General features: G+C 53.6%; 1 pseudogene; it reads left to right on the forward strand.

The window, feature by feature from the left end:
* The first annotated feature begins 5266 nt into the window (after positions 1–5266).
* LOC118596118 lies at positions 5267–9616 on the forward strand (annotated as a pseudogene).
* Positions 9617–14482: the final 4866 nt, after the last annotated feature.

Consider the following 14482-nt stretch of genomic DNA (forward strand, 5'->3'; position numbering starts at 1 on the left):
CCGAGCCCTCACTCAGGTAGGTAGGGTCATGGTACTGGCGGCAGAGGATCTTAGTGCGAAAGGCCTTGGGTGGGTGACAGTTACTGGTGGAAATGGGTGTGGGTCATAGGTGAGGGACAGGGCTGGGAGCCAAGGGGTTGAGATCACCAAGGAGCCTAGGAGAGTGACAGCAGGACCAGGGGCTGAGGGCAGAGGAACTGCTTTCTCCTTCCGTGCCTCATGTTCCTGTGACAGATAGGAAGCCCTCAAGACCCCAGGACTGGGGACAACCCCATCCTGTCTGGAGGAGCTCCACACTGCTGAAGGTGACAGCTATATGAGCAGATGGAGACCTGGCAAGGGACGTCAGAGCTGTGATGAGGTACCAGAAAGGAGGGGACTGCAAGGCCAGAGCTGAGGGTTTTGTTTGTTTGAGGCAGGGTCTCACTACGTAGCTCTGGCTGCCCTGGAATTTACTATGTAGACCAGGATGGCCTAAACTCACAGAGATCTGCCTGCCTTTGCCTCTGGAGTGCTGGGGGTTAAAGGCGTGTGCTACCACACCCAACCCAGCTTTAGGGTTAAAAAGCCACAGTAACAATGGGGCTGTACACATGTAACCTCGGCTCTCTGGATGCTGAGGTTGTAGGATCATGAATTCACAGACAGCCTGGAAAGAAAAGAGAAATTTAAAAAAAAAAAAAAAAAAAAAAAAGGAAGAAAACAGTGGGGGCTGGTAGAGTGCTTGCCTAGTGTGCATGAAGCCCCGTGTCTGACCAAGCACAGCATAAACTGCGTGTAGTGGCACATGAATATAATCCCAGCACTTGGGAGGTAGAAGCAGAGGCTTGAGAATCAGGGGTTCCAAGTCATCCTTAGCTAGATATCAAATTTGAGGCTAGCATGAGCTACATAAGATCCAGTCAGGGCTGGAGAGACAGCTCAGTGATTAGGAGCACTAGCTGCCCTTCCAGGGAACCTGGGTTCAACTCCCAGCACCCACATGGCAGCTCATAACTGTCTGTAACTCTAGTTCCAGGAGATCCAACACCCTCACACAGAGGACCCAACAGCCTTACACAGATACACATGTAGGCAAACACCAATGCACATGAAATAAAAATGATTTTTTTAAAAACAGAAGATCCTATCATTGTGCTGAATGGCCCATGCCTTTAATCCCAGCACTCTTGGAGGCAGAGGTAGGTACATCTCTGTGAGTCTGAGGCCAGCCTAGTCTACATAGAGAGTGCCAGGCAGGCCAGCTAGAGCTGCATTGTGGGAGACGTTGGTCTTTAAAAAAAAAAGCCCCTGTTCACTATGGTTCTGGAAATGTGACATTCTCTTAGAAAAGTTGGATACTACCAAACAGGCATGGAGGAGATGATAAAAATATGTAACTAAAAGCTTAGTGTGGCAGCCAACACAACAAGTCACCTCCATACTCAGGGGCAGGAGGATTGCTTCAGTGTACCAGACTGGCTAAGGCTGCATAAAGACCGTGCCCCAAACCCATCACATACATGGTGATCCCCCACACGCCAAGCAAACTCCAGTGGGCGTATTAGCCCACCTGTTTAAGCCACTGTTTGGGAGCAGAGACAGGAAGCCCCCAGGCCACATTAACTAGAGCAGCCTAAGTAGTGAACTCTAGGTTCAGGGAGCTCATTAAATAAAGGGGGATTGAGGAAGGTAGCAGGTGCCAATCTCTGGTCTCCACACACACCCACACATTCATCTGCACACATACAAGTCTTCACTCATACATGTGGACACACACACCACACATACATACACATATAACCCACACACACACACACCACATGTGGGACACACATAGGAACATGGTCACAGTGTTGGTGGAGGAGAGATCTATGGGGCTGACAAGCTTGAGGAGGGTTTTCTCACTTCCTCTCTGTAACGGTGATAAAATGCCCTGCCCAGAAGCAGCTTACAGGAGGAAAGGGTTGATTTCCACTCACAGGTTACAGACCATCACTGAGGGAACTCAACACAGGAGCTAATTCAAAGCCAAGGAAGTAGAGCAGAAACCATGGAGGGTGCTGCTTTCAGTAGCTCATAGGCTTATTCTCAGCTAGCTTTCTTATACAGGCCAGGACCCCTGACTTAGGGAATGGTGCCACCTTACAGAATAGAAGCAAGCTGAGTGAAGTAGGCTGCCTCCACGAAGGTAGCCCGCGGGGGCCTCAGCGCATCCAGGTTCAGCCCCAGGAAGGCAGTAGGAAGCCATGGACAATGCATGGACCTGCAATGCTCTAGGGCCTGGCATCTAGAACCAACCATGCCAAGCCGTCCAGGGAGTAGGGAACCAGCACCCCCGCCAGGCCCAGCTCCTGCAGGAGCTCCTGCAGGAAACCCCTGCAGGAATGGCCCTGGTCCTCCTGGGAAGGGGTCTAAGTGGGGGCTCCCCAAGGTGTGGTTTGTAAGGAAGGAAGCTTTGGGTCCCCATCCAGCCCTGGCAGGAGCTGAGCCTGCTCAGGGACAGTCCTCAGCATTGCTGCTGTCAGGACTGCTGCCTCCTGCTGCCGGCCCCAGGGGAAGGGGACATGAATGTGGAGGCCTCAGCCAGGAACTCAGCAGCACTGTCCTGGGGAGGAGGGCAAGTCTGTACTCTCCTGTCTCCCCAAATTCCTCAGCTGGTACAGCCCCTCAGAGCTGTGGTGTCTGCTCAACTTTGCCTTTTGTTCTTAGGAACAGTCTCTGTCCTGACAGTCCTGTCCACAGGGGGCACTGTCCTGACAGTCCTGTCCACAGGGAGCACTGTCCTGACAGTCCTGTCCACAGGGAGCACTGTCCTGACAGTCCTCTCCACAGAGGCACTGTTGTAAGATTCTGTTCACTGCCCTGGCTGTGGACGTTGTGTTGGCACTGTTCTCAGAGTAGCTTTGTCCACAAGCGAGGCACTGTCTGCAGGGATGTGCCGCGATGTCATTAACTAGGATGGTGACCTGCTGAAGTCAAGGGAGGGTGTAGGTGCGCGTGGGGCAGGACTTCAAGGGCACAACAAGGGTGCTGCTCCTGCTCCCTCTCAGGGCTGTGAGCAGGTCCCAACATGTGCTGTTCCTGTCCACACAGATGCCAAGCAACACCTATTCCCACCCATCTCACCACACAGGACACATGTACCCAGACACTCAGGTGTGCCCACAAAGCTAAACCCACTGACACTCACTCCTTACTTGTAGACACTTGAAAATGGGCACACGTGGATACAGGCACACATGCACACTCACACACAAGCGTATAAATATCAGCATCGTAGTTGGAGGTGGGCCTGGGCTACTGTTGTGTGGCAAAACTACTTCAGAGACCAAACACAAAGATCTGCTCACCCCAGATAGGGAGTCCATGACAGACCAAAGTCCAGCTACCACCAAAGTCCAACTTGGTAAACCAATGACTTTAGTTACAGGTTACTCACAGGAGATGGGTGAGGGGTGACTTACGAAGCGGAAAGGACTTAGTGACAGCTGCCTCTCCAAGGCCCACCCCAGCACAGTGACAGCTCACAAAGCTGGGGACCTGGAGCACACTCCGCAGCCTGCAGGCAGCTAACTGGTTGGAGGGTGTCCTTTCCAGGCAGCGAGGAGCCTAGAGAGCCTAGGAGCCCGCCCCCCTCACACATACACACACCACACACACACACACAAATACACACATACCACACACACACAAACACACACATACACACATACCACACACACACACAAACACACACATACACACATACCACACACACACATACACACACACCACACACACACATACATACACACACACACCACACACACACACAAACACACACATACACACATACTACACACACACACATACACACACATACACACATACCACACACACACATACACACACATACACACATACCACACACACACATACACACACACCACACACACACATACATACACACACACACCACACACACACACAAACACACACATACACACATACCACACACACAAACACACACATACACACATACTACACACACACAAACACACACATACACACATACACACACATACACACACACCACACACACACATACATACACACATACACCACACACACACACAAACACACACATAGACATATACCACACACACAAACACACACATACACACATACTACACACACACATACACACACACCACACACACACATACACACACATACACACATACCACACACACACATACACACACACACACACACACCACACACACACAAACACACACACACACACACCACACACACACACACACACACACACACACCACACACACACACACATACACACACATACATATACACACACACACATACCACACACACACACATACACACACACACACATACACACACACCACACACACACCACACACACACACATACACACACACACCACACACACACACACACACATACACACACATACATATACACACACACACACATACACACATACCACACACACACACACATACACACACACACACACATACCACACACACACACATACCACACACACACACACACACACATACACACATACCACACACACACACACACACACCACACACACACACACACACACACACACACACACACACACACACACACACTGATAGAGAGAAGGGGCTGGTGAAATGAGATGGCTCAGCAAGGTAGACACTTGGCACATGAGCTTGGTGACCTGTGTTTGATTGTGGGGACCCAAGGAAAGGTGCAAGGGGAGAACTGACCCCACAATTTGTCCTCTGACCTTCACACACATATAATAAGAGTGCCTCTCTTCACATCCAATAATAAATACAATTTAAAAAAAAGAAAGCTATTAAACTGCTTATTTTAAACAATGACAAACAAAAGGTCATTAAAAAATTAAAAGAACAAATCAGACACATACAATAACACCCATGTGCACACAACACCTTTCTGTAGCAGCTGGTCCATGGGATATGAAACTTCATCCAAGGGCTATGAAACTCAGGGTAGGGGCTTGGGAGGACGGGTAAGTGGGGCACGGCTGACATGCATTTGCGGGGCTGCCTTGGGCCCTGGGGCTGCTGAAGCTCTTCCCAAAGGTTGAGTGGTACACAAGCTCCCAGTGAACCCTGTCCCCTCCCGCAGGGTGGACCCCTCTGAGGACACACTCCGGAGGCTACGGGAGGCTTTCAATGCAGGGCGGACTAGGCCTGCTGAGTTCCGGGCAGCACAGCTGAAGAGCCTGGGCCAATTCTTGCAGGACAACAAGCAGCTGCTGCAGGATGCACTGGCCAAGGACGTGGGCAAGGTGCTGTGGGGGATGGGAGGAGCATCTGGACAGGTGCAACTGTGTCCTTCCTAAGCTGGGCCACATCCTTTCCGGAGATCTTGTGCCCTTGATGAGGGGCAAACCTCCTGGGGTATTTAACCCTTGCAACTCTAACTTGACAACACACAGAACATCACAGAGAGGCCAGCTAGATGGTTGTTCTCAGGTCACAAATAGGGAAACTGAGGCAAGTGTTAAGTTGCTTGCTCAAAGTCTCAAAGCCAGGCAATGGCACTCCAGAATTAGTCCCCATGGAACTGTATACTGCATTTATATGCTCAAGGAAACCACCTCATGCCCTTTCCAAACAGTAGACCCCAGCCCAGCCTTGAACCTGATCTCCCCACCCCACAGTCAGCCTTTGAGTCAGACATGAGTGAGATCATCCTGTGCCAGAATGAGGTGGACCTGGCCCTCAAGAACCTGCAGGCCTGGATGAAGGATGAGTCTGTGTCCACCAACTTGGTGAGCCCTGTAGGCTGGGTGATGGTAGGTGGAGGTGGCAGTGGGTGGCAGAGCACAGGGCAGCCTGCCCCAGGTCCCTTCTGGGGACCCCATCAGCCAGGGAGGTGAGGACCCATGTGCTGAGGGCAGGTGGGGCGTGGGCGGGGTGGGGGGCAGGGGCAGACTGTTCCTCACTTGACAACTGACTGTCATCCTGTGTCCTAGCTCACGAAACTGAGCTCAGCCTTCATCCGGAAGGAGCCCTTTGGCCTGGTGCTTATCATTGCACCCTGGAATTACCCCTTGAACTTGATGATCGTGCCCCTAGTAGGGGCCATTGCTGCAGGTGAGGGGGGTTTGGGGACCCTCTAGTCTGATGGTCCTTCCCAAAGAGGGCATCCAGAGTTCCCTGGGGGGTGCAGGCACCAGCCTCCCTCCTCCACTTCCCCATTGGCTCCTGCAGGGAACTGTGTGGTACTGAAACCATCAGAGATAAGCAAGAACACAGAGAAGGTGCTGGTCGAGCTGCTGCCTCAGTATCTGGACCAGGTGGGCATGGCTCTGCCTGTCAGCACCCGGCATCCCCACACCCGTGTCCCAGCCAGTGGGGAAGTCCCTGCTGTCCTTGGGTCTGCCTCCTGAGCTATCATCCTGCCTTGCAGAGCTGCTTTGCTGTAGTGCTGGGTGGGCCTGAGGAGACCGGGCAGCTGCTGAAACATAAATTTGACTATATCTTCTTCACGGGTAAGGATGGTTCTGGCCAGGATCCTGGGGATGGGGGGCAGCAGAGAATACAGTGTGAAGGCATTGAAGCATAAGGCCATAGGCCAGGGCAGGGAACCAGTCAAGAGGTGGAGGTATCCCCGAGTCCATTCTAGGCCCTCTGAGAATCTTGGAGATTGGATCTTGGGTGGTCAGGATAGGTGGAACAGCCCAGAACTTGGGCTGGGAAAGGTGTCTGTGGAGAGAGGAGGCCAAAATTCATGCTAGACCAGTTTGCCAGGTGAAGATAGTGTCTCTTGACCATGTCCTCAGGAAGCCCTCCGGTTGGCAAGATCGTCATGGCCGCTGCTGCCAACACCTGACGCCCATCACCCTGGAGCTGGGGGGTAAGAACCCCTGCTATGTGGATGACGACTGTGACCCCCAGACCGTGGCCAACCGTGTGGCCTGGTTCCGCTACTTCAATGCTGGCCAGACCTGTGTGGCCCCCGATTACATCCTGTGTAGCCAGGAGATGCAGGAGCGGCTGGTGCCTGCCCTGCAGAACGCCATCACACGTTTCTATGGAGACAACCCACAGACCTCCCCTAACCTGGGCAGAATCATCAACCAGAAACATTTCAAGCGTCTCCAGGGACTGCTGGGCTGTGGCCGTGTGGCCATTGGTGGCCAGAGCGATGAGGCAGAACGCTACATTGGTGAGTCTTCTGCTCCCATCACTGGCACACAGCCCACCTGGGCTGAGGCTCTTCGGTACTGAAGAGGGCTGTGTTGGACCCTAAATGTGAGCTTCAACATGAGTCTTGGATCCTTAAGTTCACCACTCTGGTGCCTTAACTGTGGCTGAGCCTGTGATTCCTAAATTCCAACCTTAGGCCCCACCGCTCTAGACTTACTGAGCTGGAACCCAGACTTAGGGGCTTGAACTTCCATTTGCTGTTCATTGCCCAGAGAGGCCCTGTCCCTAGGCACTCAGACCCCGGAGTCCTGATAGGTCAAGTCCAGTCTGGAACCTTGTTTCCATCCAAGCCCCGACAACAAGTGAGGCTGTTTCTCCCTTTGTCCACAGCACCCACGGTGCTGGTAGACGTGCAGGAATCAGAGCCTGTGATGCAGGAGGAGATCTTCGGGCCCATCCTGCCCATGGTGACCGTGAAAAGCCTGGATGAGGCCATCGACTTCATTAACAAACGGGAGAAGCCGCTGGCGCTGTATGCCTTCTCCAACTGCAGCCAGGTGGGGTCTGCCAGGGCTGGGGCCCCAGAGAAGCTGAAAAGGGGGCAATTAACCACACCTCCTGCTTGGGGCTTTAGACAGATGCTCTGAGTTTAGCAACCACCCTAGTTCCATTGAATACTGCACAAAGACATCCTAGGACAGGACACAGGCAGGGCCACAGGTGCCAGGTGCATGACTGGCCAACTGTCTGCCCTGGCTGGGGCAGCTTCCACTTGCAGCAAGAGATGTGTGAGGAAGCCCCCTCCCCCGTTCTGAGCTGAGCAAAGTTCCTCAGAAACCAAACTCCTATGGGATTGAAGGGCAAGACCGACCAGGACCGCACAGGCAGAGCCTGGTTGGTTGCAGTGGGGATCCACCACACCCTCACAAAGTCGTGACCTCCTCCTCATGGTCTTGGCTATGGGCATAAACTTTTGCCCTCCGTAGCCCTATGAAGTGAGCCGCCAGTGGGTGCTTATAATAAGGGACTGCTCAGTGGAGGGAGGAGCTGGGAAAGGCAATGTAGAGGTGAAAACCCTTAGTTTCCCCAGTGGGACAGTCAGTCAGGGCTCACCTCCTGCCCCACGCGCTCTGCCTCTCTCAGGTGGTGAACCAGATGTTGGAACGCACCAGCAGTGGTGGCTTTGGAGGCAACGATGGTTTTCTCTACCTGACTCTACCCGCCCTGCCCCTGGGGGGAGTTGGTGAGTTCCTGGCCCCTCCACAATCCAGGCCCAGCCCCAGAAAGTCCCTTGCTATTCCACCTGAACGTAGGCCCTGGGCCTCATATGGCCTCAGTGTCCCTGTCTGTAAAATGGTTATTTGATTGCCCTGCCTTTCTCTGTTCTCTTGCAAGCTTTGGGCTTCTGGCTCAGGCAGGTGGCTGTTACCCAGGCTGCCAAGCAGGGCTACACAGGTGCTGACCTCACACGCTCACTCTCCGTGTCCTTGCAGGCAACAGTGGAATTGGCAGGTACCACGGCAAGTTCTCCTTCGACACCTTCTCCCACCAGCGTGCCTGTCTGCTGCGCAGCCCCGGGATAGAAAGCTTAATGACCTCCGATACCCTCCTTATGGTCCCTGGAACCAGACGCTGATAAGCTGGGCCATGGGCTCCCAGAGCTGCACCCTTCTATGAGCACCTCCCTGACTCCCCCCTGCTGCCCAGCCCCTGACCTAACTGAGCTTTCAGCTGCTCCCACATCCCCAGTGGTTCCCGAAAGGCAGGTGTCTGCCTGTGAACACCCCACTTCTAGAACTTTTTCTGAACAGACCTGCAGCCAGGCAGGACCTCCAGGTGGCTGGTTCAATCCCTTCCCAGAGCACAGCCCCCTCAGCAGCCTCCTGACCCTCTGTTTAGACAGGTCTGCTGACAGAGAAGCCCCCTCCCCAAGGTTGGGCAGATCTGGTGACTGAGGAGGACTTCCTTTGTCAGATCATATTCAGGGTCCCAAAAGACAGAGCAGTGGTTCTCACAGGTCCATCCACACCCGGAGGGTGGCTTTGTCCATCTGAAGTCCATGATCTTGAAGCCAGGTCAGGTTAATTGGTGAGTCTGTCTGAAGTGTGTTCATTAGTTACTCTTCTGTTGCTTCTATCAAAAGATCTTACATAGGCAAGTTTAAGGGGGAAAGATTCTCATGTAGCTCATGGCTTCAGGGGGTTCTATCCCCCATGATTCAGCAGACATGACAGAATACAGTTCAGCTCATAGGATGGCAGGCCAGGAAGCATCATGAATAAGAAGGAAAACATGGTTGATTAGTCATGTCTGCTCTGGCCCAGGAGGGCTGTGTGCATGTGTTGGCTACATCTCTTTTCCTAGAAAGAGGTAGAATATGAAATTGGAGATTTGGGGCTAAAGAGACAGCTCTGTGGTTAAGAGCACTGACTTTTTCCAGAGGACTGGGATCAGACCCCAGAGTGCACATCACAGCTCATAACCATCTGTAATGCTGGTTTAAGAGGATCCAACACCCTCTTCTGGCCTCAGCAGGTACCAGGCACACATATGATGCCCAGACATACTCATAGGCAAAACACTCATACATGGAAAATAAAATTTAAAAATAGAGTCTTGGAACCAGGTGTGGTGGCGTACTACTTTAATCCCAGCACTTGGGAGGCAGAGACAGGCGAATCTTTGTGATCTTTGTAATGTTAGCCCAGGCTACCTAGTAAGTTCCAGGACAGTCAGGGGTATGTAGAGACCCTATCTCAAAAACAAACAAGCAAAAAGCTGGAGACTTCATCTGAACATGGGGAAACTGAGGCCTTGAGTCAAGGCAGGGTTGTACTGCGTTCACAGAGGAAAGCAGGGCTCGAGCTGAGAGACAGTGGCCTTTGTTGAGGATCTTGGGGCTGGAGGCTGGGTAGACAGCATTCCTGGCCCTGGAATTGGTTCCTTGTTCTTCCCCAATCCCCCACCCCTATCCCGGCTCCAGAGCCACTTTCAATTCCCAACCTTGGCTTGCTGGGCTCCTAATCCTTAGAGTCACAGGAAATCTGAGCTAGTGCCCTGAGGTTGAGAAATTAAAAGAAGTGTGGTCTTAGACACTTTGGTGATGGCATCTCCAGAATGGTACATGGGGGACACTGCAGAGACACATAACAGGGACTTATGGATGCATGAAGGAGAGAATGAATAAATGAGAGAGGAACAGATGGGTGTGTGGCTGGTGGCTGGCTGGGAGGCGGTTGGATGGAGGGATGATGGGTTACTGAGTAAGTGGCCGGGTGAGTGGCAGGCTTGGGAGCTACCCTGGGGCTCCAGTGGGTCGTGGTGAAATCTAGCCATAGGTGCTGGGCCCACAGTGGGTCATTAGCTTCAACCTAGAGTGGCCATAAGAAAATCAACACTATCATCCTTCCTGGTCCAAACCCAGGACATCAGGTTAGCAGGAAGCCAGCAGGACACTGCTGGAGTGAGAGCTGAAGGGGCTGGTCACAGTGAAAGCAGCGGGGAGGTGGAGAGAGCAGCGGGTGGGGGGGGGCGGGCCTGGAGTGTAAATGGGCTTTGGGAGGCCAGGTCTAGTGTAGGAAGGACTCCGGTAGGAGCATAGATCTGTGTGCAGCCACAGCCAGGGGCCTCCTGCCCTTGTGTGGATTGTGCTGGTTAGTGTTTTGATAACTTGAGATAAGCTGGAATCATTTGGAAAGAGGGACCCTCAATTGAGAAAATGTCCCCATCAGATTGGCCTGCAGGCAAGTCTGTGGGTTATTTTCTTGATTAATGAGTGATGGCAGGAGGGCCCAGCTCACCGTGAGTGGTGCCATCCCTGTGCAGGTGGTCCAGGACAAGCCAGTAAGGAGTGTTCCTCTGCGGCCTCTGTTTCTGTTCCTGCTTTCAGGTTCCTGCCTTGAGTTCCTGTCCTGACCTCCTTCAGGGTTTGTGCAGGCCTGTTAACCCTTCCTTCCCAAGTAGCTCTGGTCATGGCGTCTTTATCACAGCCACAGAAAGCAGGACACAGTGCAGAGGGCAGAGGACAGAGCTGTCCCCTGGGGCTGTACGTGCAGATCTCACAGGGTTCTCAGTGCCCTCCGGAGGAATACAAAGAGACTTCCCATGCCCCTCTGTCCCAGCATGGCCACCGAAGCCCAACACAAGGGGACAGAAGCCAGCTCTGGCTGGTTGCCATGTCCCCAGTACCCAGCCAGAGCTGGCCCTGCCTGGTACCTAAATCAAATTAATAAGGCAGGGTTGAGGGACAAGAAACAAAGGCCCCCTCAGCTGCTTCTTCCCTCTCCCTCCCCTCAACTAGCCATACACTCTTTGAGAAGGGGCCAAGCGTCTCCACCTAGGCGTCCTCAAGAACTAGTTATGGTGGCCTGGCCACAAGCTCAATGCCCACATGGCTACCCTTCCAGGTCTCCACTTCAGCAAGGCTCAAAATTTAAACTTCTCATTCAATGAACCTTTTACCCAAGCTGGGCCCTCGCCTTCCTCAGCTGTGGTGCTGACTGACTCTCCTCCCCTGCTAGGCCCTCTCTGTCCACTTCCTCAGCTCCTTCTCCCAGTGTAGACTGTGTGTTCTCTGACCGGGTCCACAGCACAGCCTCTCAGGTCCTTCCCCGGCTCTTTCCCTGGGGCTGGCATCCAAAGCACTTTCAGAGAAAGACAAAGCTGGCTGTCATTCCCTAGTCCTTGGCAGAAAACACCAGGCAGATGCCACAAGCCCTGCAAGGCAACAGCCTCCCTCTCAGAGTGGCCTGAGCTCTGTTGCCTAGGAGATTCCATCCCAGAAGGAAGCGGCTACATAACACACAAGTGTGTCTCAGACAGCACCTTTGGAGTCACTGGCAGGGGGATGGGAGGTCATTTGTGAAGGACAGACAGGAACAGCCTCGAGAAGTTGGGGGTGGGGCGGGTGGCCAGTGGCACATCCCTGAGGACTCAGCAGACCATGGACAGGGAACAAGGCTGATGGACCTTGACCAAGATGTGACAGGCAGGCCAGAGGAGCCATAGCCTGGTCAGGAGAGTGGAGGTCAGCCAGGGGCTCCATGATCCTCAGGCATGGGTCTCAGGCCCCAAGGCCCTCTTGGATCAAGATTTACAACTTGGGGAGAGTGGGGAGCTTGGTTCTGATACCTTTTTGGGCCTCAGCTTCCCTAACTAGAGAGATGCTGGGCCTGTGGATACTATGACGGGCATTGCTCTAGCCCGTGTTCACCTTAGGGTGTCCTTGCCCATGCCAGTTTTCCAGGCTTGCACTTGCTCTGCCCCTGCTCCCCACAGCTGTCTCAGGCTCAGAGCTGCCTCACCCCAACTTCCTACAACAGGATCCAAGGCCCAGGGAAGACGCCGACTGGGGGTCACACAGCTTCTCAGGGGCCCCTCTGTTTCCTGGGGGTATAACTCATCAGGCCTGCCCCTAGCCTCTATTCATAACTGTGACTGGAGACAGACAGACAGACAGACAGACAGACAGACAGACAGACAGAGGAGAGAGAGAGAGAGAGAGAGAGAGAGAGAGAGAACTACAATTATGTTGATATGTTGGCTCCCAGCCCCACTGCCCTTCTAGAAACCCGCAGAAACAGAGAAGCCCAGGGAGTGAGGCACTCACTCCTCACTGCTGCCCTCCCCACAGCTCTGTGCCTCCTGGCAGGAAGGGCTAGAACACTGCCACCCGCCTAAACAGCCAAGAATTCCTACTTCTGGGTCCCTGCCGGAGTCAGCAGCTGGGCGGCCTTCAGACTGAACACCAAGGCTTTGGCCTGGAGCACAGGGGGGACTGGGAAACGCTTGGGCCGACTGATCTGCTTGCTGGACTCTCCTCCAACACTCCCGCCACCTCCGGGGTAAGGGCTTGGTGAACAGCTGCTAGGAACTGTTGACAAAAGGTTCAGCGACCCCCTGTGTAGGCCTTATGAACGTCTGCCTCTCTCTGCGGAGGCCCGGAGGCCCGAGACTCCAGAAAGCGTTCTCAGGACCACACTCCAGCTGCCTCCAGCTCTCTGCCAAAGGACGGTTGCTCTGCGGGGAACAAAGGTGAGCCACAGGGACCCACTCTCCCCACGTTGACTTCGCAGACAGGGCCTGGGAGGATAGGGAGCCGGCTCAGGCTACCTGAGTCAGCGATCTCCCTGGCTTGAGGAAAGTTAGCCCAGAGGACCCTGGCCACCCAGATGGTCAGCTTGAACTTACAGCAGGGACAGTCTTAGAGTGAGGGCATCCTGGGACAGGTGCTCATGTGTGGACAGTCGGCAGACACAGGTAACCGAGCAGCACGCTTAAGCGGGTTGCATGGTTCACCGCCTCCATCTTGCCTCTCTCCTCAGAGACCTCTGAACAGTGCTTGGCTCCTGCCAGGGGACAGTTGAGCTCAGTGGGAGGGACAGCCCCAGTTCAGGGGACAAGGACTTCTCCTTTGCCCTTCCCCAGGACCCTATAGAGGCAGGAGGGAACGGGAAGGGTCAGACCCTGTCTTCCAGGTCCAACTGTCTCCTGTGTTCAGTGTACCCTTAGCTACTCTGCCTGGGCCTCAGTTTCCACATCTGTAAACTGGGTCTGAGGGTTGTTTCCCAAAACAGAGCAAATAAAGCCATTTCAGTTACAGCATCCTTGAAGACCACAAAGTCTAAGCAAAACATTTTGCAACTTTGTTTGAAGCATCAACGAACTATACTGAACCCCATGGGTCACAGCCTTAAAGAAGTGGGGAGAGCCAGGAGGTGGTGGCGCACGCCTTTAATCCCAGCAGTTGGGAGGCAGAGGGCAGGAGGATCTCTGTGAGTTTGAGGCCAGCCTGGGCTACAGAGTGAGTTCCAGGAAAGGCGCAAAGCTACACAGAGAAATCCTGTCTCGAAAAACCAAAAAAATTAAAAATTTTTTTTAAAAAAAAGTGGGGAGGTCCCCTGAGAGATGCAAGGACAGAGGGTGATGCTAAAGAGGCAGAAGGATGGGGACTTCTTTTCTGATGGCCCCCAAGGTACCGGGCTGGTGCAGCCACAACCAAGTCACTACCCACTGCCCTCTGTCTTAAGTAGCCTCATGGGAAGCGCCTCTCAGGAAAGCAGGCAGACCTTGTCTACCCGTGAGGGACCAGGCCCTGGGCTTCCTGCCAGCTGGCAAGCCCAGTCCTTTCTGAGGACTGGGAGTCGTCGGTCCAAGTCAGGAATCTCTGTGATTAATTTTCCAAGGGTAAGTGCAGTTCCAGCAGGGCACCTCAGAGGCCCTGGCAGGTAGAACTGTCCCCATTCCCAGAGGAGGAGCAGAGGGCAAGAACAGGAGCCTGCCCCAGGGACCTGGACCCA

The sequence above is a fragment of the Onychomys torridus genome, chromosome 1 (assembly GCF_903995425.1).
Source record: "Onychomys torridus chromosome 1, mOncTor1.1, whole genome shotgun sequence".
Classification (NCBI taxonomy): domain Eukaryota; kingdom Metazoa; phylum Chordata; class Mammalia; order Rodentia; family Cricetidae; genus Onychomys; species Onychomys torridus.